Source organism: Lissotriton helveticus, chromosome 1_2, assembly GCF_964261635.1.
Source record: "Lissotriton helveticus chromosome 1_2, aLisHel1.1, whole genome shotgun sequence".
Classification (NCBI taxonomy): Eukaryota; Metazoa; Chordata; class Amphibia; order Caudata; family Salamandridae; genus Lissotriton; species Lissotriton helveticus.
Window position 1 is genome coordinate 354802791 of NC_136058.1, and position 22032 is coordinate 354824822.

Consider the following 22032-nt stretch of genomic DNA (forward strand, 5'->3'; position numbering starts at 1 on the left):
TTTTGCACTATTGATGTTTTTAATATTGGAGGTGCATGACCCCAGAATAAAGTAATTATTGTATGCACTATCCAATCTTACACGTTACATTATTATTTTTTCTTTCACTCATTTTTTATGCACTGCTCTCAGTTACGAACAAACAACACCTACCAGACATCCATCCCACACTACTTATCTCCAATATACACCTATATCTATGGAGATAGAGTGGTGGTCAAACTACTGTGGAGTAGACCAAATGATGTACTGGGTGCCCAAGAACGAGTAACTGATGGACATTTTTCACAGTGGTTAACTGTCCAGTCTGTCTTCTATTTCAAATAGTAGTAGCAGACACATAGCCAGCTACATATAGCATGTCCTGAGTTGTTTAGTAGACCCACAGTTATCTGTTGTTTTTTATAACTTGTGCGGGGGGTTATAACTGTGCCCGGGTCTTTAAATACTTCCCTTGAACCCTCAAATAATTGTTTGTTGATTGTAGTATTAGAACATTCTGCCACTAGAGGGCAGAATGTTCTAACAAATTAAACAAAGGGTTCTCGAAGCTCGAGGGGATTGAAATCCCTCTCGAACTTCGAGAAGCCTTTGTAGAACATTGGAATGTTGCTCTGCGGGCCTTTACCGGCCCGTAGAAGCAGGAAGCACTCCATTGTCTGCAATGGAGCTCCCAACATTCCAATGTTCTAATATGCCTCAACACCCTCTCAGATCAAACGACTGAACTTTCTGTAGTTCTTACTGGATAAACTAAGCTCTTTTCAGTGAATGCCCCGATAAAAGATGCAGGTGCTGTCCAGGTGGACTCTATTTTGTGGGGACCAGAACAGAGTTTAAAAAAAAGTCAAGTTTGTTATCTGCCAAGTATTGTTTATTTGTTTTGTATGTAAAAGAGTGATAGTGTGGAAATCTACGATCATCACAAAATGAGCTCAAATAATTACAGAAACTTTGCATAGAAGTTATGAACATCCCCTCAAGAATACAGATTAAGTGCCACTGGTCCAGCTCCTGGGTTTTCTTCCCCTCCCTTGGTAAGTTTGTAGCACAGCATCTATTCATTCTTTCATCGATGATTCGTATAGGCACCATGTGTCGCTTGCAGTCTTTGGGAGGGTTCCAAGTTTTTTTGATAATATGGTACCTTTGAAGATAAATGACATGGAGAAAATATTAACAGAAACATTCATACACAACACTGAGGAAACGAGCTATGAGAGAAAGCTTTCAAGAAAAGGATGGTGCACCAAAGAACGATATTCAAAGAACTTCCAACGTCTCCAGTCATTGAATTCTTTAATATTTCAATCTTTAAAAAGCCGCAGCCAGCACGTTTCGTTCCAATGAAACTTCGTCAGGGCTCGGTGATCACTTGAGGTTTAATACATGATGTCCCAGGTCATAATAAAACGTACATATTCATGGTCTCCATCTTCGCACAGTCTTTCTATAAGAAGACAAGGAAGGTTACATCAACATAGTCAGTAGATATCACAGGGGCCCCGAATCCGGGGTTTCGAGTTCCCGATGTGACGGTTAGCGTCTTCACGATAAGGACGAACGGCCACACGGCTGGTGGGCCATCCTGGCGAATACGGTTGGGTGTTATAAATGCTCCCTTTTTCGTTGAAGACGGACTACAGCCCTTCTGGCTTATTACTGCCCTCGGAGGACCACGTGCCGAACCAAGCACTACAGCCCTTTTGAGTGTCTTCTTTTGAACTTAAACCACAGTACCTCTTTAGTTCATATGTGAACGCAAGAGCATTTGATACAGGCATGTGTGCCCGGATTCGGGGCCCCTGTGATATCTACTGACTATGTTGATGTAACCATCCTTGTCTTCTTATAGAAAGACTGTGAGAAGATGGAGACCATGAATACGTACGTTTTATTATGACCTGGGACCCCATGTATTAAACCTCAAGTGATCACCGAGCCCTGACAAAGTTCCATTGAAACGAAACGCGATTGCTGAGGCTTTTTAAAGATTGAAATAATAAAGAATCCAATGACTGGAGATGTTGGAAGTTCTTTGAATATCGTTTTTTGGTGCACCGTCCTTTGCTTGAAAACGTCTATTATCTGTTGAACAGTGGAGCGTAAGTGTGGCAAGCTCCGGACGTGATTTACACATAATAAGGACTTATTTATTAACTGCGAAATTGAGGTGCCTCACCAGGGTCAGCCACACTGTTTGTTTCTTGAGAATTTATGAGAGAAAGCTGTGAGGTGTTCACGGTTCATAGAATGTCATCTTCTTGTAATTGCCAATTCACAAAACCTTAAGTTTGAACATTGCCTGATAGGGATTCAGAAAGCCTGTCGAGAGTAGTCCTGGAAATCTAAATTAAGTCTCAAATAACCATTAAAACTCACATGTATATCTGTTTGTAGAATCTCATTAAATGCACGTTTTTGCAGGTGGAACATTACCCAACTATTGTTATTGTACCCGTGGTTATTTCTTTTTTCTCTTCCTCTACTATTTTGACCTTTTCAGTTCCAATCCTGAAAAACATTTTTTGAAAAGATGCCGAAATCCCTGAAAACGAGTGTGGGTGTTCACCATTTGTTTGGTCTGGTTTGACAGAGCAGCTGTCGCCTGACAAATATGTGAGAGTCACCAGGAGAGGGGCTTTGGCTCGTCGGAATGTTGCGAGCCAAGAGTAGATGTTTGATAGGGCAGGAGTTGTGTGCTTTCACAAAAAAAAGTGTTTGCTCACCGCAGAGCTGTGATAATTTTATTTATTTATCCAACTGACAGATCTTGAACTTTAAGGGGCAAACACATGTCATTGTAATGTTAACAAAGTCTTTTGGATAACTAAATACATTATTGTGTTTTCTCTGGCAGCAGCACAGATGGGAAAGGGGCAGTCATTTACCTGCATGGAGTTTCAGGTCTAACATGACAGTGCAACTTTCACCTGACCTTTTAACCTATACCAATTTATTCTACTGTTATTTACTTTCACACATATCAATTCTCATACTATTTACGTGTAATACTTCACATTAACAAGCAACAATCCTTTAAACTGACTTAAATGCTTGTTAATGGTAGGCACACGTGAGAACACCCAACAAATCAGTCATACTACATACATGCCCTCCTGATTCCTTTCATACTACATACATGCCTTCCTGATTCAGGTGGGAGACTACCGATTTCAAGGTTACTCTCCTGCCTAATGATCAAGGCTAGTCTTCCGTCTCCCAATTCCTGCATGCAGAAACCTGATTTGAAGTTTTGTAAAAGTACCAAAAATAAAATGTTGATGCCTGTCACACAAGCTCCAATCTTACCCTTTCAAGAATTACCTCAAACAACAAATGTTAACTTTTGTCCTTATTTTTTGGAAAGGGAAAGAAGAGCATAGACAATCTTTTATATTTTGTTCTTGGCAGTCTTTCATAGCACAAACAAAAATAGATTTTACAGCTCTACTTTTGTGTGACAGAGTCTAGAACAATATTTTTGTTTGTGCTATAGTGTTAAAAAGTAAATGTTGATTGTCTGTGACCATACATACCATACATACCAATAGACCCGATTCCGGCATATTGCCTCTGCTCCAGTATAAGTCACTGAGGAAAATACATTGTCCCGACAATTTAAAAAAAACATCTCCCACTTGTCTAATCTAAAATGTTGGCATCTGCCAGTGGTGTATATGGGAGCCAGGATTGTAACTGAGTAACCACAAATATTTATTTGCAGCTCTAAGTTTGTGCTGGGTGTGCAAACATTTTAAAATACCATCTCTTCATGATGCTGCAAGTGGTGTCCGTAGTAAAATAACCAATTATGGGAACAATAGGACTGTCCACAGATTGCTTCCTCCCTAAAGCTAAGTACAAAAATTAAAAAATATCAGTTTGGATGCATAGGTGACAACAGAGGAACTAGGGGGTAACCAGTGGGTAGCCATGGAGATGTGGTGTGCGTGTTTCATAAAAGATTGAGTAAACCCCCTATCTACCAACCTATGTGGCATGCTTCACCATTGGGATTGCCTCATATCAATTTGACATTATTAGGTAGACGGATGGGCTCCAAAAGATTATTGGGAGTTCTAAAGATGGAGTTACCAATTAAGGTAAAGGGATCAAACAGACAATTAAAAAATTGTGAAGATAGTCCAAACAGTATTTATTTAGAGTTTCAATGGACATATTAAAAACATATGTACAAGGGGATTTTAGAGGTATTTATTCATTCTGCCCCCTGTATGTCGACATGTTTTGGCATTTTCCTAGCCCCCTGCACAGTCTAGGGATTTCTTCAGGACCTGGATCCCATGGTTTAATTTAGCACACTGTGGGGCATATTTACACACAAGTGGCAGGGAGCAGGTTAGCTAAAAAATTGCTAATGCCGCACTTCATCACATTAGAAACGCAGGTAAGCGCCGTATTTACAATAATATAGTGCACCCCTGCATTTCTCCCTGAACTGGTGCTAACGTAAGCTGCATAGCGCCAATGCAGGCACCCTTGCACCCAACTGCAAGGGTGCCTGCGTTGAGGAAATTATTGTTTATGTTGTGGAGGGGGCACCTTTCTGCAAATAAACAATCATTCATGGCATTTTGTTGTTTCTTTGTGCTGCACAATATAGAAACAGCAATAAAGAAGAAAAATAATGCATTTCTCCCTCCAGTTTAGCCATGTAAAGAACAGGATTTCCCGGGTCTTAATTTTAGTGCAGCCTTCTATTTATGCATCCCTTGTAAATAGGGGGCAGCATCAAAATCAATGGGTGTTGCTGTGGACGCCCACCGCAACATCAATTGCACACCCCTTCCATGCTAAGTATAGCATGAAAGGCTGCCTTATTTACAAGGTGGTGTTACGCCACTTTAAGAGGCTTAATGCTGTCTTGTAAATAAGGCGAAGCACCTACAGCAACAGGAACGTCATTAAATGTGGCGCTTCTGTGGCGATAGGGGCTTGTAAATATGCCCTGTGTGTCTTAAATCAGTGTACATGATGCTACCACAGACAAACACATGCACACACACTATTGGGCACAGGGCATCATTACAATCTTTTGACGTAGGACAGCTGGGCTTCCTGCTTCGCTGCTATATGTTAAAGGAAAAGGGCAGGAACGGCCATATCTATCAGATACGGGGCATTCCCGTCATTTCCCCCTGCATTTGCACACAAATGGCTGCCATGCGCCAATGGAAACCCCCTTGTGCAAGGGTGTTTGACTTTTAGGGGGGCTTGTTTTTGTGCAGGAAGTGACTCTTTCCTGCACAAAAAGAATCAATGGAGGCAATATTTCCTCTTTCTTTCTGTGCTGCAGAATGCAACACACATAGAAAGTTGGTATTTCTTCTCATTGCGCCTCCCCTAGGCCACCCTTGCAGAGGCTCTTCACACATCCCCAGGTTTATGAAATCTCATAAATCTGCAAATGTGTCAAATGCCACCAGCAACGCCAATAGCACGCCTCCCTATCACAGGGTGAGGCAACGCAGCGACTTGTGCTGTGTTGCCTAAGTCCATATTTACAAGGTCATGAAAAGGCAGGGTGGCTATATGCGGCCTTGTAGATATAGCCCTGCAGTGCCCGCCTCCAGACGGTCACTGAAAGTAAAGTTCAGGTGGTGCAGAGTCCTTGTAAATGAGGCCCTTAGAGTCCTAAATTAAACTGTAGGTTCCAGGTCCTAAAGAAAATAGCTGACAAATCTCAACCTACAGGGTGGCAAGATTAATAAATGCCTTGAAAATCTCCTAGTACATTTGTTTTGAATTTCCTCAAAGAAACTGCTGATTAATACTGCTTGGAATATTTAGACAGATTTTTAACTGCCCATTGGATTCCAGTTTCATAGTTAGTAACTCCATCATAAGGGGAAACATCCTTTACGACGCAACTATCACTACGAAGTACTTTTACAACGCAGGTTTAACAACAAAAGTAATTACAACGAATAGCGCTGGGGGGCGCTGCAGGATAGGGAATAGTTTAATTTACTATCCAAAACCTTCCCTACTATCCACGGGGACTGGAGTTGGAATAGGAAATTAAACTATTCCACTATTCAGCACCCTCCCAATGCAAGTCGTTGTAACGACTTGCGTTGTAAAACCTGCGTTGTAAAGGCATGCATTATGATGACATACATCCATCATAAGCATCCCAAAATCTGTCTAAGCCCAATCATCTACCTAAAAATGTCAGACGGATGTGAGACAAATTCAATGATGTAGCATGCAATAGCATGCCACCTATGTTCGTAGGAGAGGGTTTGCCTCCAATTTATTTTCTGAAACTCCCACACCATAACTCTATGGGCTCTCATTAGTTAACTCCAGTTCCTCAGTGGTCACCTTTACGTCCAGATTAATTTTTTTTGATTTTGTAGTGATTGTGGAAAAATAACAGCTAGAAAAAGTGAAAGAGAAAGCCTATCACCACTAAAGGCTTGGTAGGCAGTGGTCTCGGAGCGCAGTCTGTACATGTTGTTTTTGAATTCAGAAAGTTTCTTCAAAGAAGCGCCTGTTGTGAATGGTCCAGCACTCTCTGCTCACATATGCTTTAATCAAAACATCCAGTTGTCAGAAATGATGTATAGTTGACAGACTTCAACCCCTGTGCTACTCCTGGCTTGGAGGCCCTGACAGTAGTACTTTGGGACACCTTTGACTGTTCATGTTATGCTTGGTCTCAGCGGTCATGAATGCAGAGGCAGGAACAAGAAATGTATGTTAATTGCTCACTAAGCCCTGATTACGTTCTCTAGTTTCTACTTTTTACCCATTTCTCTTGTAGCCCATAGCAAATAGGAAGCTGATTAGGGGCTAACTATGAGATAAGGAGTTTAACCTTAGGTGTTGTCACTGTGTGGTCAAAGGGCGAGTGATGTCACTCGCACTGCCTCTGATATGTTATTTCTTAATCTGCTGCCATGATAGCTGCTGAACATGCCCAGATCCTGAATGTAGTTTTAGGTGATGCTGAGAATGGACAATGTCTTGGTGGTGAGATAAGTGAACAAGATTATTGTTTGTTCAAAAGTTAGTAGATTTGGTGAAGATGTTTTGGGGTATTTGTCCACAAAGGGATATGTGGTTAAAGTGGAGCATCCAAGGTAAGTAACAGTGTAGCAGATTGGGATTCTTGTAATGTTCAGGCTTCAAGTAAATTGATGTTGGACAGTTTAGGGTTTAGGAAAATTTAAAAGGAGTGGGGAATATTTAGGTTGGATTTTTTTGCTAACAGTTGAAGACGTAGGCTTGGAATTTTTGCATTAGCAGGGCTAAATGCATTTCTTGAGAAATGGGGGGTTGGAGGGTGTGGTTCAGTAACCTTTCCTTCTATTTGCCATGATATTAAGGATGATGTTAACGGTTCGCTGATGGAGGAAGCTGGCTGGAGTAGTCACGGGTCTTTGGTGGTCTCAGACATGGTTCCAAGTCATGATGAAGATGTCTTTGGAAAGTCATCTTCTTCTGTGGTTTCCAGCCAATGGGGGTGTCAGGTGACCTTTGAACCCTCCAATGGGGGAAAGCAGCCTTCATGGCAAAAGGCAATGGGGGGCACCCGGCAGCTGCCTTCGGTTCGCATTCATTTAGGATGGGGGCTGTGACCTCAGCAGCCCAGCTGGGGCACACCCCAAGGAGCGTTGGGCTACCTGACATTGTGATTGTTGCCTCAGCAGGAAGGTGCCCGCAGTTGGTATGGATGGTAAGCCACTCATTTGTCTCACTGATGCTCAAACAATTCGTAGATACAAGACAACATGATTTCAATGAGACACAAATCAAATGAATCTCGAAAGACAAATGTAATCTGGAAAGGATAAGACGGAACATCAATTCATAAATATAACATAATGAAAAAAGTGGTGGCTATAAAATGGATCTTCTTATTCTGTATTGTATCTATGAATTGTATGTCCATCTTTGGAAAGAGTTTTTTAAAATAAGTAAAATAAAATGTATACATGTTTAAATATAGCTTCATTGTATTAACACTGAGTCCTCCATATCATGTTGTGTTTGTTGTGATGAGTTGTTAAATAATTTGAACCGTTTGACTGCCTAGGGATTTTGCTTTCAATTGCATTATTGCCCTGCCCTAGGGGTTCTAGAGTAACTACAGGAGGTCCTTGATATTTGCATTTCTTGTGAAGTTGCAGAACTTGCAATGTTGAATGAGTGCATCGATTCTTTCAACAAACTCATCCATTTTTTCATCAAACTGTTGCTTACTTGAAGATATACCTCTCATAGTTGACCTTAGGTTTTGGATTGAACTTGGCCACCAATGCCTCTTTTACCATTTGGTATTATTTAATATCTGTCTATGAGATTTTCTTTAGCACTTCTTTCACTCCTTCACCTGCAAGGTTTTATTAATATTTTATGATCTTCTGGTCATCTTCTTCCTCTAGTGCATGTATGAATCATTGAATGTTTAAATCCACACAGCACACCTGGCACCGAGGTTTTCATTCATAAAAGCTTTAAACGGACGTGATGGCTGCAGGAACATGTCAGAATTACATTTCAGCCCCCTTCTGCTGCCATTGAATGCATGTGCTGTTCAGACAGCTTTCTCTGCACAGAGTGGCATTGACAACTTATGCAAACAGAGGTTGCAGAAGGAGTGTTCATGGCCGGCTGCCTCAGTTGCCCTTGACTTTGAGTAAATGTTCTGTCTTTCGTACTGTGCTGATAGAATTGATTTTTCTTGCTATGTCTTTAAAATCATTCTGTATTTGATGCACAGCGCAGAGTCTCTATCAACCACCTTCTTAACAGTTTTTTTAATGTACTCCTTTGCAGGGTTTCCTGTCTTTTCCGCAGTTTGACTTCACATGTGCCAGTCATAGATCATTTTATTTCTATTCTGGGCACACGTGGCATGCATGAGCAGTTTGCCGTATCATTGGAAATTCTCAAGGGGAGGTTTTGGCTAATCAGTTCGGGAGCAAGATGGCGGCTGCATAGTGGTGGCTGTTTGCAGTGCTGCATTGAGGGCATGGATCTGATCCAAAAACACAGTTTCTTTTTGATGCGCTGGCTGTCTCACTAACGGGTTAAACCCAGGAAAAGATTCAATGCTGGTTTTGGTTACCTGTCGGCTGTTCGGGATGCCGAGTTCCACGAGACAGGCGGTCGGAGCGGTTCTCGCCAGAGTGTCCATCTCCCCCTGATGTGCGAGTCGTGCTGCCGCTGGTTGGCGTAGTGGACGGAGCGGACGGACTACTGTGAGAACCCGCCAGGCAACAGCCTCAATTGCTGAAATATTTTCACGAAGCGGTCGGGAGAAGGGCGCAAGGACAGTGGCTGCTAATAATGCAGGGGGGGCAGCTGACGTTCAGGAGGTTTCAAGGCAAAGGCAAGGGCAGGAATTGGAATCTGGTTCAGATGTATCGCTAGCCCCCCTCCTAGGGAAAGACACTGGAGGTAACCCAGCATCACCTCCCACACTGGTAACCACCCCTATAAACTCTTGAGCGGCAGAGCTGCCTGGGGCTAGTCTACTGGGACCTGACAGTGGGGTATCAACTTGCGCTGTTGGGAGATTGGACGAGCTAGAGGTTAGCCGGCTGGTGAATGATGCCAGCGCCCCTCAAGAGGAGACCAGCCCGGCTAAGGCAGCTACAATTGATCATTAAGCTCCTAAGATATTAATAACAATGTGGGTAGGAGGGGAGACAAAAATTCTAAGCCTTTTTGATGCTAAGGTGGCAAAGGTGAATTAGACTTTGAGAAAGAGAAAGACCCCAGTGAGTGTTTCTTTTCCATCTCGGAAGGGACGGAATGGTCAGAAGAGGAGGAGGAACGGAGTTCATATATGGGGGGACAGTAACTTGGAGTCTGAGAGCGACCCCGAGCAAGACCTGCTGGCGACCGCAATAAGACCTATTATCCTGTCAAAAACACATGATCAGCCCCAAAGAGATCTGAGCTGGGCTCACTCCTCTTCAATGCCACTCCAGGGCAGTCCTAATTTGGGAATGACCCGACCCCCACTCTTGGAAGTGATTCATAAGGCAATTCTCGCTCATAGGAAGGAAACATGCCAGTATAGCCGCAAATCCCAAGCAGCTAAGAGGAAGATGCAGGGCATGGTTAGGAAATTGTCTAAAGCCTGTGTTAATGTAGGGGACAGAGTCTCAAACCTCAAGGAGAGGGTAGTTACAACGGAAGCAGAGGTGGCTGTAGCTACCAGTAAAGTGGAGTCTCAATGTGCCCAAGTTATTGACATTCAATGGAAGTTAGAGGACATGGAGAACAGGCTCAGAAGAAATAATCTAGCGTTTTGGTAATACCGGAGGGAGTGGAAGGGACGGATGTTAGAGCCTATGTTATGAAGTTGTTTGAGTCTGCTTTTCCGGAACTATCTAATTGGAACTGGTCTGGAGAAATTCAGAGTGCACATCGAACCCCTTTCAAAATACGCCGAAATGCAAGGGAAGGAGATAAACCAAGGGCAATCTTAATCTTTCTGGGTAATTTCATCTTGAGGCAGGCTAAAGCGGAAAAAGCGAGACCAGATGCAAAAAGGTCCAGTGAAGGAATCACATTCTTTGTCCGCCCAGATTATTGCCATACTGCGGTCGAGAGGCGTTGGAGGTTGAGGCAGTTGATTAAGCCTGATTAAGCCTTTTCAGGACAAGAAAATGCAAGCCTACCTCATAAATCCGGCTCAACTGAAGATAATCAATCAAGGGCGGACACAGTATTTCTCATCAGAAGTAAGAGCGCAAGAATATCTGGACTCTTTAGGCAGCCAGTGAACCATTATTGTTGCCTAATAAAGATAGCAAGGGTGGCAAGTACGGCATGTCTTTGGCAACTAATGTAATAAGTGGGTTTCGTTTGTTGATGTAATTCTTTAAGGAAGTCCTCAATGCAATCACTGTAAACCATCACATGCACAGATTAAGGTCTGAGCGCTTCACGAGGGAGGGTGCAGAGTTCAGGGTCGAGGGGGCAGAGGGAAGAGGGTTGGGGGTAAAGGGGCTAGGGTGAGGGGTAAAGGGGGGTGACTTGGTGGTGGGGAAAAAACGCAAAAAAGAGAATTTTTGGCACAAATGTAGCTCTAATCCGATATGTGAAATATGAATTATGGAGTGAATCTGATTTCGTCATTCAATTAGTCTGGGTTAAAAAGAAGGAAGAATGTAAACAGAAGAATGTCAAAATTTAGGATATGTTCTTTGAATATTGTGGGTCTCAATGACTGGAAAAAAGGAGAAGACTGGTCAAATTTGTAAAAGCAGAACAGATGGATGTCTTGTGTTTGAAAGAAACACATTTACCCTGGGGGGAAAAACATCTGATGAATTTAAATGGATATGAGATTCTGTCTTTCTCCTCTCAGACTTCTACAGTAAAGGGGGTGGTTATCTTAGGAAAGGCTGGACTAGGAGGGGTAAAGTGCTCTAGGGCAGATGCCATGGGTAGATGGGCACTGTGCGAGATGAATATAGGCATTACCATCTGCGGGATTTACGGATCAAATCAGGATGATCCTGAGGTTTTTGAATTCCTAGAAAAGGAACTAATTGGCTGGCCTACACCTATTGTGGTTTGTGGGGATTTGAATATCGCAGCGGATTTTGGGGGGGAACTGTTTATTCTGGTCGTAAATACAGGGTATTCCGTGCTCCCTGATCTATGATGCAATCACATGGACTGAGGTTTAAAAAAAAGAAGGAAAAAAAAGGAAATTCTCAAGGAGAGCAGTGTTGTCTTCTTGTGGCGCGTATCCCATCATCATCGCCAGATGTAAAGTCTTCCCCAGCACTGGAGCATTCATATGAAATATGGCACATGGAAGTTGCGTTTAAACATTATTTTTTCCCTCTGCAAACACTAACGTAGTATAGGTGCCCTAATGCAAGCAAGGAAAATGCCTTTGTAGTTTGTCATAAAAAGCAGCAGTAATCATGCATCAAGTGGGCTGTGCATTGGCTTGGGCACTGGTTTACTGAACTCGATAAAGATATCAATACTTTTGCTCCCTTCATTTTTTTGCACATTGGTACTTTTACATCATTACCTGAGTGTGTCTAAACCCTTCTTTGTCTTTTTTATTGAAAACTACCTTCCACCTTTCACTCTTCAGAACTCCCTTTAGCAAAATACTTGTAATTCTGATACTTGCCATAACAGGAGTTGCTGATGGTTGCGATTTAACAGTCAACTCATAAGGAGGGCCATAGTGTTATCATAATGCCTCCAAGTTCAGACTAATCTGACTCAATTTATGGTAGCCCACTGTCACTATTTTAGACAATAGATGCTGCCATTTTAGACCAGGAAGGTCGTCATTTCAGACGAAGGAGCCCGTTATCCTTCCATGTTTATGCCCAATCATTGTTGTGTCTGCCTTTTGATGCATTTGTCACCTGACCTTATCTTTCTAAGAACTATAAGGTGTCAGTTCGTTCAACCAATGGAATAGATATAAAACCTTATTCAACAATAGTCAGGGACAAGTGTCTACTCATCACCATGTCAAGGGCAAATAAGCACAAGTACAGACATACATTCAAAATGTTACAGCCTGAATTGAATTCCTCTTATGTCAGGAGCTCCAGTTTCTGATAAGTTTAATGACCTCAGTTACAAGAGGCCTGCGTTGCTGGAGGCCTGACACTCTGGGCCACTGGAATTGAGTGGTTGGGGACGCGCCGGAACTTGGCTCTTCTGCCGTGAGGGAAACGGCTTTTCCATTTACCCAGCCACTCTGCCCAGACCTCACCTGCTTTCCCTGGGGGTCATCTGCTTTGCTGCACCGCACCGCCGTAAGGGAAACAGCCAGGTGGGTGCAGCCACACCATCCAGCAGGCATTGCGGGGACGCCGGAGAGGACGTCATCAGAGGGCGCCGGATGCCCTCTTAGGCAGCGCGGCCCTCCCGCATCGCGGGACGTGCGTGGGTGCGCCCGGGCAAAGCCCGGGATAAGGGCGGGGCCGTCTTAGGCTGTCAGACGCTGGAGGAGACTGGGCTGGGCCACACCTCTAAGTTTTGAAACAAACTTGGACTGGGCAATTGAAAAGGTATTGAAGTTTTACTGCTGAGGAAAGGTTGTCAAATTGTATTATCGTTGTTCTAGGTCTGTATCATCTTGGGCTATAAGCTAAGTTTCTATATTGAGGATCGAGTATCACCCATCCCTCACAAACAATTACAACACGGCCAGAAGACGAGCCCCAAAACCCTTGATGGAAAAACCGTGCACTACTATAGATTCATTTCTAGTAAAAGCAGTCAGTGCCTTATCCGGGGAAATTGATCGAACTGAGAGGCTTTGCATGCGGAGACCAGGTTAGTGAAGAGTGTATTTCGGCCAGTATAGATAGGCAGAGTATTTCTATGCTAGGTGCCACTCCTGAAGAGGAAATTGGTACAGTTGTTAGCGTGATTAACAACAATGACGACCACTCTTGCATTTCTAACACACCTACTCTATCCATACTGGCCAACTCTCCCCACTCTTCCCCCTCCTCCCCAATAAAAACAAAGGTATATAAAAAGAAAACAATAGGCCTGGTAAATATAAAGGCTAAGAAAGACAAGAGAATTACTACACAGTGGGTTCCGCAACCACAAGTAATAAACAAGGTTTAGATGTCGCCCATGGTACATTAACCTTAGAAGCCATTTCTGATGAGCTAATAGAGCTGCTTAGGCCACTTCACGATAGGTTAGATAACTTAGGCAAGGAAGTCCACAAGCTGAGTGGAACCCTTGATAAAATTATTGCAAGGACACAACAAGGCAGATCAAGGATGGATGCAAATAGTGAAGTAAATGTAAATGTAAATGTAAATGTACATGTATTTATATAGCGCAAATCACCGACACGGTATCTAAGCGCTTGCTTAGGGAACCCGTCCTGGTATTCCCCTGTGAGATACCCCGGCAAGGTGTCCACAAGGTGAAAGCCAGGCATCCCGCCGCGAGGGGCCGTAGTGGAGATTAAGCAAGCTAGCGAGGTTATTACATTGGATACTATTAGTAATAGTACTTCATCTGTACCCAAAACTAATAATCATCATTCGGAGAGACCATCAACAGAATATTCAGGCCCCAGGGGAAAACTAAAGGAATCCTCTATGTTAACTAGAGGAATGCCAACTACTGACCCTAACCCTGGCTTGAACCAAAGGGAGAAATTAACCCCAGGGGCTAGCAAACACCTAGTAAAAGATGTTACTAAACTAGGCTATTTAGACCCAATGTTTTCCACTACAAACAAGATACCTACATCTATTAATTTACCACCTGAATGTGGTGCTTACGTAGCGGTCCTTGTTAATGTGCCTAAATTACAGAAAGCGATACAAAAGGGGATGATGGTCCCTTGCTCACTTTGCCACTGGATTCAAGCAAGCCCGGCTGAAGACGGCTGCAATGCCAGAAACCGGTCCTGGGAAGCTTGTTTCCGGTCCAAGGAAGGCATGGCTTGGCAGTTCGGGCTGGACTGTTCCCATGAGGCACAGGGTCAGACTGATTTGCATATGGCCATGTCTGAACTGGGGTGGCAGAGTGGGCTAAAGAATGGTGATGGATTAAACCCAGATCTGTTGACTGGGGGTGAGTGCTTGTATTGTCAACGCTCCGTCCATCATTTCCTTTGGTTTTGCTTAAATTACAGAAAGAGCAGACAGAAAGCAATGAAATGCTCAAGAACAAAATTATACATTGGCTACCCAATAATTGTGGCTTTCCAATGGCTGGGGCAAACCAGGTTTTGCTAACTCAAAGGGTGGGATGGATCGGTCCACTCAAGAAAAGCTTTGAGGGAGATTGCATAATTATTATTTTCAGGACCCATGGGTGGGCACGGAATACCCTTGCGAGCGCCCCTTCTCCATCACATAAGGAATATAATCCAACCCTCTTGCCTTTAGGATGTTTTTAAAGACACCTGATTAAAATTGAGCGCTAGGATGCCTGAGGGTAGCTACCGCGCTATATAAATGGTCTTTTCATTTCATTTCATTTCAATCAATAATTATGACGGACCTAACTACAACCCAAACTTCAATAAAATGCTACCACCACCAATACCACCACCCTGTATCACCGTCCCAATATACAATAGATTTCAAGCACCAAGTTCCTTAGAGGATAATGATTGACTTATGATAGTTTATGGAACATCCCTGCTACATAATCCAAAAGGGACTTTTCATAAGGATGATGATGGATTAGCTGCAGACTACCCCCTTTACCAATTACTGGTTAAGTCACCCTTTTTTTTAAAGCCGCAAGAATGTAGGAAACCCCATTCAGAATTGGCCATAACTACTATAAGAGAAAAAAAAGACACATCCCAAGGAGGGTTAACAGATATCCCCATAACTGAATGTGGGGAAACAACTGATATATCCCCTATGGAGACTCCAGGTACCCCTTTATGCAAGCTTATAAACGGTAACATAAATGAAGGATACACTCTTGTAACATGGAATATTGCAGGCCTTAGAAAGAAACAAGAAACGTCATTCTGGAGGGATTTTATTACCTCAAATTACGATATAATTTGTTTGCAGGAAACTTGGTGCTGAGAACCGATCTTTGTAGAGGGCTATACCTCGCATTGGCTAAATGCTGTCGATTCTGTGGCAGGTAGAGCAAAGGGGGGCCTTTTGAATCTTGTTTCTAATAAACTGAATGCATGTAAAATTAAAAGTTGTATATCAGTTAATATGTATAGCCAAGTGATGAGGCTCCATTTTTATAAAGGCAAAGACTTGGTTTTAGTCAATTTCCACAACAACATGTTTGATAATAGACGGGGGTCTGTCGTTCATACATTGGAAAAAGAAATTGAAAGGTTGATGGCATCGACCAGTAAGGTAGCCATTATCCTTTGGGTTGGTGACTTTAACATTCAGTCATGTCCGCTGGCTCAAACTAAGATATGTGGATTTAGGAAGGGGCATAATGTTGATGATAATGATGAACATATGCACTTCCCCATTGCAAGTATGGTAGAGCCTTAAACACATTAATACCAAAACTCGATCTTGAATTATTAAGCTGCACCGTGACTAGGGGAAATATGAAATACCCAACCTTTACTGGTAGGAATGCCGCCACCAATATTGATCATATACTGATCTCAAGTAACAGTGATTACTCAAACTTATGGATTACAGAGCAGGCCGTAAGCGACCACAATAGTATTTCCTTATCACTGCTATGCTGGGGGAATAAATCACTTAACAATGATGATTGTATTTCCAACATCGCCCCCATAAGACCAAATGGTATGAGGTTAAAATGGCTGGTGTTGACCCGCAAAAAATATAAGGGGATGTTGTAACAAAATGCAGAAGGGATATAGATTATTGTCTTGGTGAGGAGGCTAATTCAAATATATTGATTTCCAGTTTTTTAAAGATAAACAATATAATAGAAGGACTATTAACCAAGAGCCATAAAGCAAAAAAACAGGAGTATGTTGGATGGTTTGACCACAACTGTACTCAAGCTCTATATAGACTGAAACAGGCCCTTGGTACTAAACCTCGAAATAAAGCCCATATTCAAGATTTACATTTTAACTATAAGCTAGCTATTAAAGCTAGAAAAAGAAAACTTCAAGCTGACGCATGGGACCAACTTAGCCTAGCAGCAGTTACTAAAAATAGCAAATTGTTTTGGGAGACAATAAACTGTCCCTTTTTAAAGGATGATTGTGTCCCAGAATTAACTTCGCATGTAAATCGTAATACCTGTATCGAACATTTTACAAATATTTTTAACCCAGATAGGGATGTTTTAGATTCGCTGCCAATTAATGATTCTATATGGCCCATATTACCTTTGTTAATAAATGATAAAGAGGTGCACAAAGGGTTAGTCAACAGCAAGTGGGGGCAAAGCACCAGGCCCCGATGCGGTACCGATCGACTTGTACAAAATTTAAATGAATTTATGGGCCCCGATTTTAGCTAGGATTTTTAATGCTGCTGTAGCAGGTCAATTTCCGTTGTCTTGGGGCCAGTCACTAATTATACCACTTTTTAAAAAAAGCTCAAAATCAGAAGCATGTAATTATCGTCCAATATCATTGTTGGATTCGTCTATCAAGGTTATGAGCAGGATTTTGTTAAAAAGGCTTGAAACTTGGGCTTCAGACAATAATATCCTTTCACAAGCACAATATGGGTTCAGAAAGGGATTCAGAACCCTGGAACAGTGTATCAATCTTGATCTTCTCATTAGTAAATACACATTAGCTAAAGGGGGCAACATGTTTTTATGTTTTTCCACCTTGAGTAGCGCATTTGATCTTGTGGACCACTCAATTTTGTGGTCTACATTACTTGACTCTGGCGCCCCAAAAGAGATAGCATATTTTTTAGCAAGAGTTTATGAGAGGTTATCAAGTATAGTACGCTATGGGCTCATGGGCGAATGCACCCCCTTTTTCAGCGCTAAAAGAGGCATCCGACAGGGTTGCGTCCTGGCTCCATTATTGTTTTCATTATTTATTAATCAAGTTGACGCAACATTAAGACAGATAACTGCGGATGCTCCTTTGATAGATGGCAATACTGTACCTATTTTATTATATGCAGATGATGCCGTTCTATTATCACGCACTCCAATTGGTCTCCAGTAGCTCATCAACAATTTTACATTGTTTAATAACGGGAGAAAACTTTTAATTAATAAATCAAAAACATTTGTTATGACGTGGAAAAATGTTAAACCAACTAGGACTTTTTATCTAGAGAATACTAAAATACAATCGGTCAAATCGTTCTGTTACCTGGGTATAACATTTGCTGGTAACGGGAAATGGACATGTGAAGATGAAGATGTGCTTTTTAAAATGGGTAGGAATACTAACAGTATTTTTAGATTTTCTGCAAAATTGGGGACCGCCGAGTAAAAGATATGGTGGCTATCTATAACGCCAGGTGTGTGTCTTCTGCACTTAATGCGGCAGGAGTCTGGGGACACTGCCATGAAAAGTCACTTCAGCAAGATGAACATACTTTCCTCAAACGTTTGCTGAGTGTGCCAACATCGGCTTCCACGGAATTGGTACATCAAGAAGTAGGAATCAAATATATTTCGGACCTAGCTGCCCTACGCCCCCTGTTATTGTGGCGCTCTATTTGGTCTAAAGAAGAACAATTATTTACCCAGTCAATTATTAAAGATTGTTTGAAGATGGACCACTGTTTTCGTATTCCCTGGCTAAGTTTTACCACCTAGTCTTTTGTTTAATTGTACCATCTAGGTGGAGCCCAAGTACGCAGCCTCAATTGCAAAGAATGAGTTATAAATAACCTTTCTAGCATATAAAAGGGAGGTCCGTGGGAGAACAATTGGGAACAACCCACTCTTGTATTTTATCAGCAACTAAACCTTAAATTTGGCTTTCAGGCATATTTGACCGAAGTGACTAGAATTTCCCACCGTTTTGTACTGACACGCCTAAGGTTAGGGATTGCTCACCATCTTGTGGCTTTTCCAATTATGAAAAAAAGTTCTACTTCTGCATGCCTATTTGATAATATATCTAACCAAAGTTGTTGTAACTTTTTAATATTTTGTAAATGTTACTCTTTTTTAAGGAAGTTTTATCTGAAACCTATCTTTTTAAAATATAATGTAAGATCAACTAAAAATGCTATGAAATAACTGTTTTCTCTGGAAGGTCCAGACATATGCTTTTATGCTGCATCTTATATTTAAAAAGGTATGGCTGCTAGGAAATTAATTAACTTTTGAGTATGCACATGTATATGTTATGATCTTAAACAATCAAGATAGCAGGCAAGCACTTTATGGAAATTTCGGAGGCAGATTCTGAATACGCAACAATTTATGTGATTAACTTGGGTTGTCATGCACTAGTTGTATATTTAATTCAGTATTACTGGCACACTGCACTTTTAGCAAAATTTGCACGAAATGTAAACTAATTGTACATGGCATTTTACTGCGAAATTTGCACGTAATGTAAAATTGATAGCACTTGGCACTTTTTTGCGATTTCGCATGAAATATAAAATTGCTTATGTTGTCCCTAAGTTACCCATGCGTTTTAGCAAATATTTGAGAGTTTAAAGTGGGCTGCTAATAATAGTTTTTGTATTTTTTAACAAGATGCTTACATGGTTGTTATTGACAAACCAAATAAAGCTTTTGAAACTGAAACTGAATCTGAGTGGTTCTGCAGGCATAGGGATTTTCACATAATTATAGAATTTCCACACAATTCATCATCTGATGCATAATCTGCAGAGTTTAAATTGTTCAAAAGTTATTAAAACACTGTGACACATGTTGCCGTGCAGTGGAAGCACTTTGCAAACATTGACTGGCCACCTTTCTGTGACTTATTGCTGTATTTGGGTGTTATACTGGTACTAAAGAGGCACAACTAATGCCCAGACAGTGTTAATAAGTTTAAAAATGACAACATAATGAAGTAATACTATTATATATTGTGCCACATAATTTGTTTTCTTGCCGCATAACTAACTCAACCCAGCTGCATAAATTAGCCCTCTCCTAACGCATAATTTGAGTGGCCCTGATCATATCTATAAAGCGACGCAAAACCACCCCACATGGCCTCATAGATATGGAGTGCGTCATGGAGGCATTCCATAGGCGTTACAGTGGTTTTTCCCATGCAACACCCCTGGGTTTTGGCACATTCCCAGATTTACCATAATCTGTAAACTTGGGAAAGCGTTAAAACTGTACACCTCCTCTCTTTCGGTCTGCCACATTCTGCAGTTCACATAGAAAGAGGAAAAATACATCAGGGATTGTTTTTGTGCAGGAAGTTTTCTCTTCCAGTACAACACAATCCTACCAACAACAGCTTTTTGTAATATGGTGTGAATCATTCAGTTGTTTTTGAGATATTATTGAAAAAAGAAATGTGAATATCATGGGACACGGACCTTCCACATATCAAACAGATCTCTTGCTGGGATCTGATTGCTGCCAACACTTCAAACACTCAGCCAAGTCCCCCAAAAAAGATAAAATAAAAGAGAAGAGAGCTTGATAGGAATACCCTTCCCGTAGGCCTGTTCGTGGAACCCATGTTGACCCTGCCTGGGGCCAAAAGCGTTTGTTTATTTCTTTATGCTGCTGGGGATCCACAAATCTATGGTAAAAAAGGAAAAACAAGCTTGGGCTGAAACACTTGTTTTCTGTATGCTTACCGGATGGGCCAGGTCCATGGGGTGATTGGAGGTGTAGGGGGCGCACTTGGACCCCCTCCTCAGGCCGTGTACCATATGGAAAAGCTATGCCGGTGTTTTTCAATTTGTTCGCAGTCGCCTTCGACAAAGACATTGAAGTCTCATGCAATAGCATGCTATTGTCCATTCTCCAGTTTGTTACATATTTTCACAAAATCAAGGCACTGTGTAGGGTGAAGTTGGGATTGACGGGGCGGGGGGAAAATAATGCAAAAAAAACGTTCCACCTCAGCCCGCAGCATGTCTCCACTGCTTCTCCGGTGAGTCCCGGAACCAGGAACCAGACTGCACCTAATACAGCATTGTGATTGGCTGTCCAAAATCGATCACATTGCTGGAATGCAGCATTATGATTGACCTGAGCGCCGTGGATCAGCACTGAGATGGGGACTGGGGACATTACACAGCCTGGTGGGGAACATCCAAAGTGTGCATGATGGATTGACCAGGCCAAGACAGCATGCGAAGAAGTCATGTGCACATGGAGTGTGCACAAACCACTCCTCCCCCTGTCCCTCCAGCCCCACCATATCCTAACCAAGCCCCGAACGTGCAAAAAATAAAATGATAAAAAATGATAAAAACTACGTTATTATCATTTTCTTTTTTCTGCTCAAAGAGCTGTGGGGCAACGCTCCTGCACCTTAGCGGAGGAGCCGCCCCTGGTACATTTTCTCTCAGTAATTGCATGAGGTGAAGAGTGGGCTGACAGAGTTCCTATGAGCCAGTGCTGGGAATACAAGAGTCACGATGGTGGGAGCTTTCCTTGGCGGCTTGGGAACAGTGATGGCTCGTCGAGTGAGTGCTGTGGGGTGGTGGGGTGGGGCAGGGCATCACTGATGACATCATCCACAGAACCACTCAAATACCCACTCTCCCCCTATACAGCCTCTAATTCAGCCACTCACACACCCACACAACCACTCACATACCCATTCACTAACCCATACAACTGCTTACACACTCACACACCCACTCATTAGCCCATACAGGCACTCACACAACGACTCACTCACCCATAGAACTACTAACAGAGCTAGTTAGTCACCCATGCAGCCACTCACATACCCATTCACACACACATCCGCTTACACACCCATTTACACAGCCATAAAAGTACTCACATGCCTACTCACCTATAGAGCCATTCACACAGACACTTACTGTGCAATACAGCTACTCACAAAGTTGCTCACGTATCTATAAACCCACTCAAACTGCCACTTACTCACACATACACCCACCTACACACCACGTACAGAGAGAGCTACAGAAGCACCTATACATTAGTCACTCAACAGAAACTATTTATGCATGCATCTGACTCAAAGATAGTTCTCTACTGCCTAACCGTTAGACTGAAGTATTTATGCCGCCACTTACATAGAGATTTAGACATCCATAGCAGTATCATTAAAGGCAGTTAAATGCCAGCACATTTACTTAAACATCTCATGGCACCAATTAAGGTGTACTGCTACACTATCATGGATATGTAAGCAAGAAGTGGCACAACCTTCTCAACCATGTACAGAAAAAGCCCTTCAAACATGGGTGATGGCTACTATTGCAGACCCTGTCTGTACTGTCTCACTGCATGCTTCACTTGCCATGTTATAGGTCTTTCTCAAGTGCCTAATCGATGTTTTAGTGCACAGAATACACTCCTAAAATATGCTTTAGGTATGCCAAAAAGGATGGTGTTTTATGCTGGAATGATTGAGAGATGCCGATAAGTTGATTAAGTTGCTTGTGCACTTGCAGGCCCTTATGACAAGTACTAGGAAGAGCA

At 42.2% G+C, this 22032-nt stretch overlaps 1 protein-coding gene across 1 annotated transcript in view; it reads right to left on the minus strand.

Annotated features, from left to right (window-relative positions):
* Positions 1 to 1004: 1004 nt before the first annotated feature.
* The window catches only part of LOC144807914 (uncharacterized), a 235256-nt gene continuing 214228 nt past the window's right edge, over positions 1005 to 22032 (minus strand). Inside the window, exon 11 of the mRNA XM_078673505.1 lies at positions 1005 to 1147. The gene's annotated coding sequence lies outside the window, so the exon portion shown is untranslated. The remainder of the gene's footprint in view (positions 1148 to 22032) is intronic.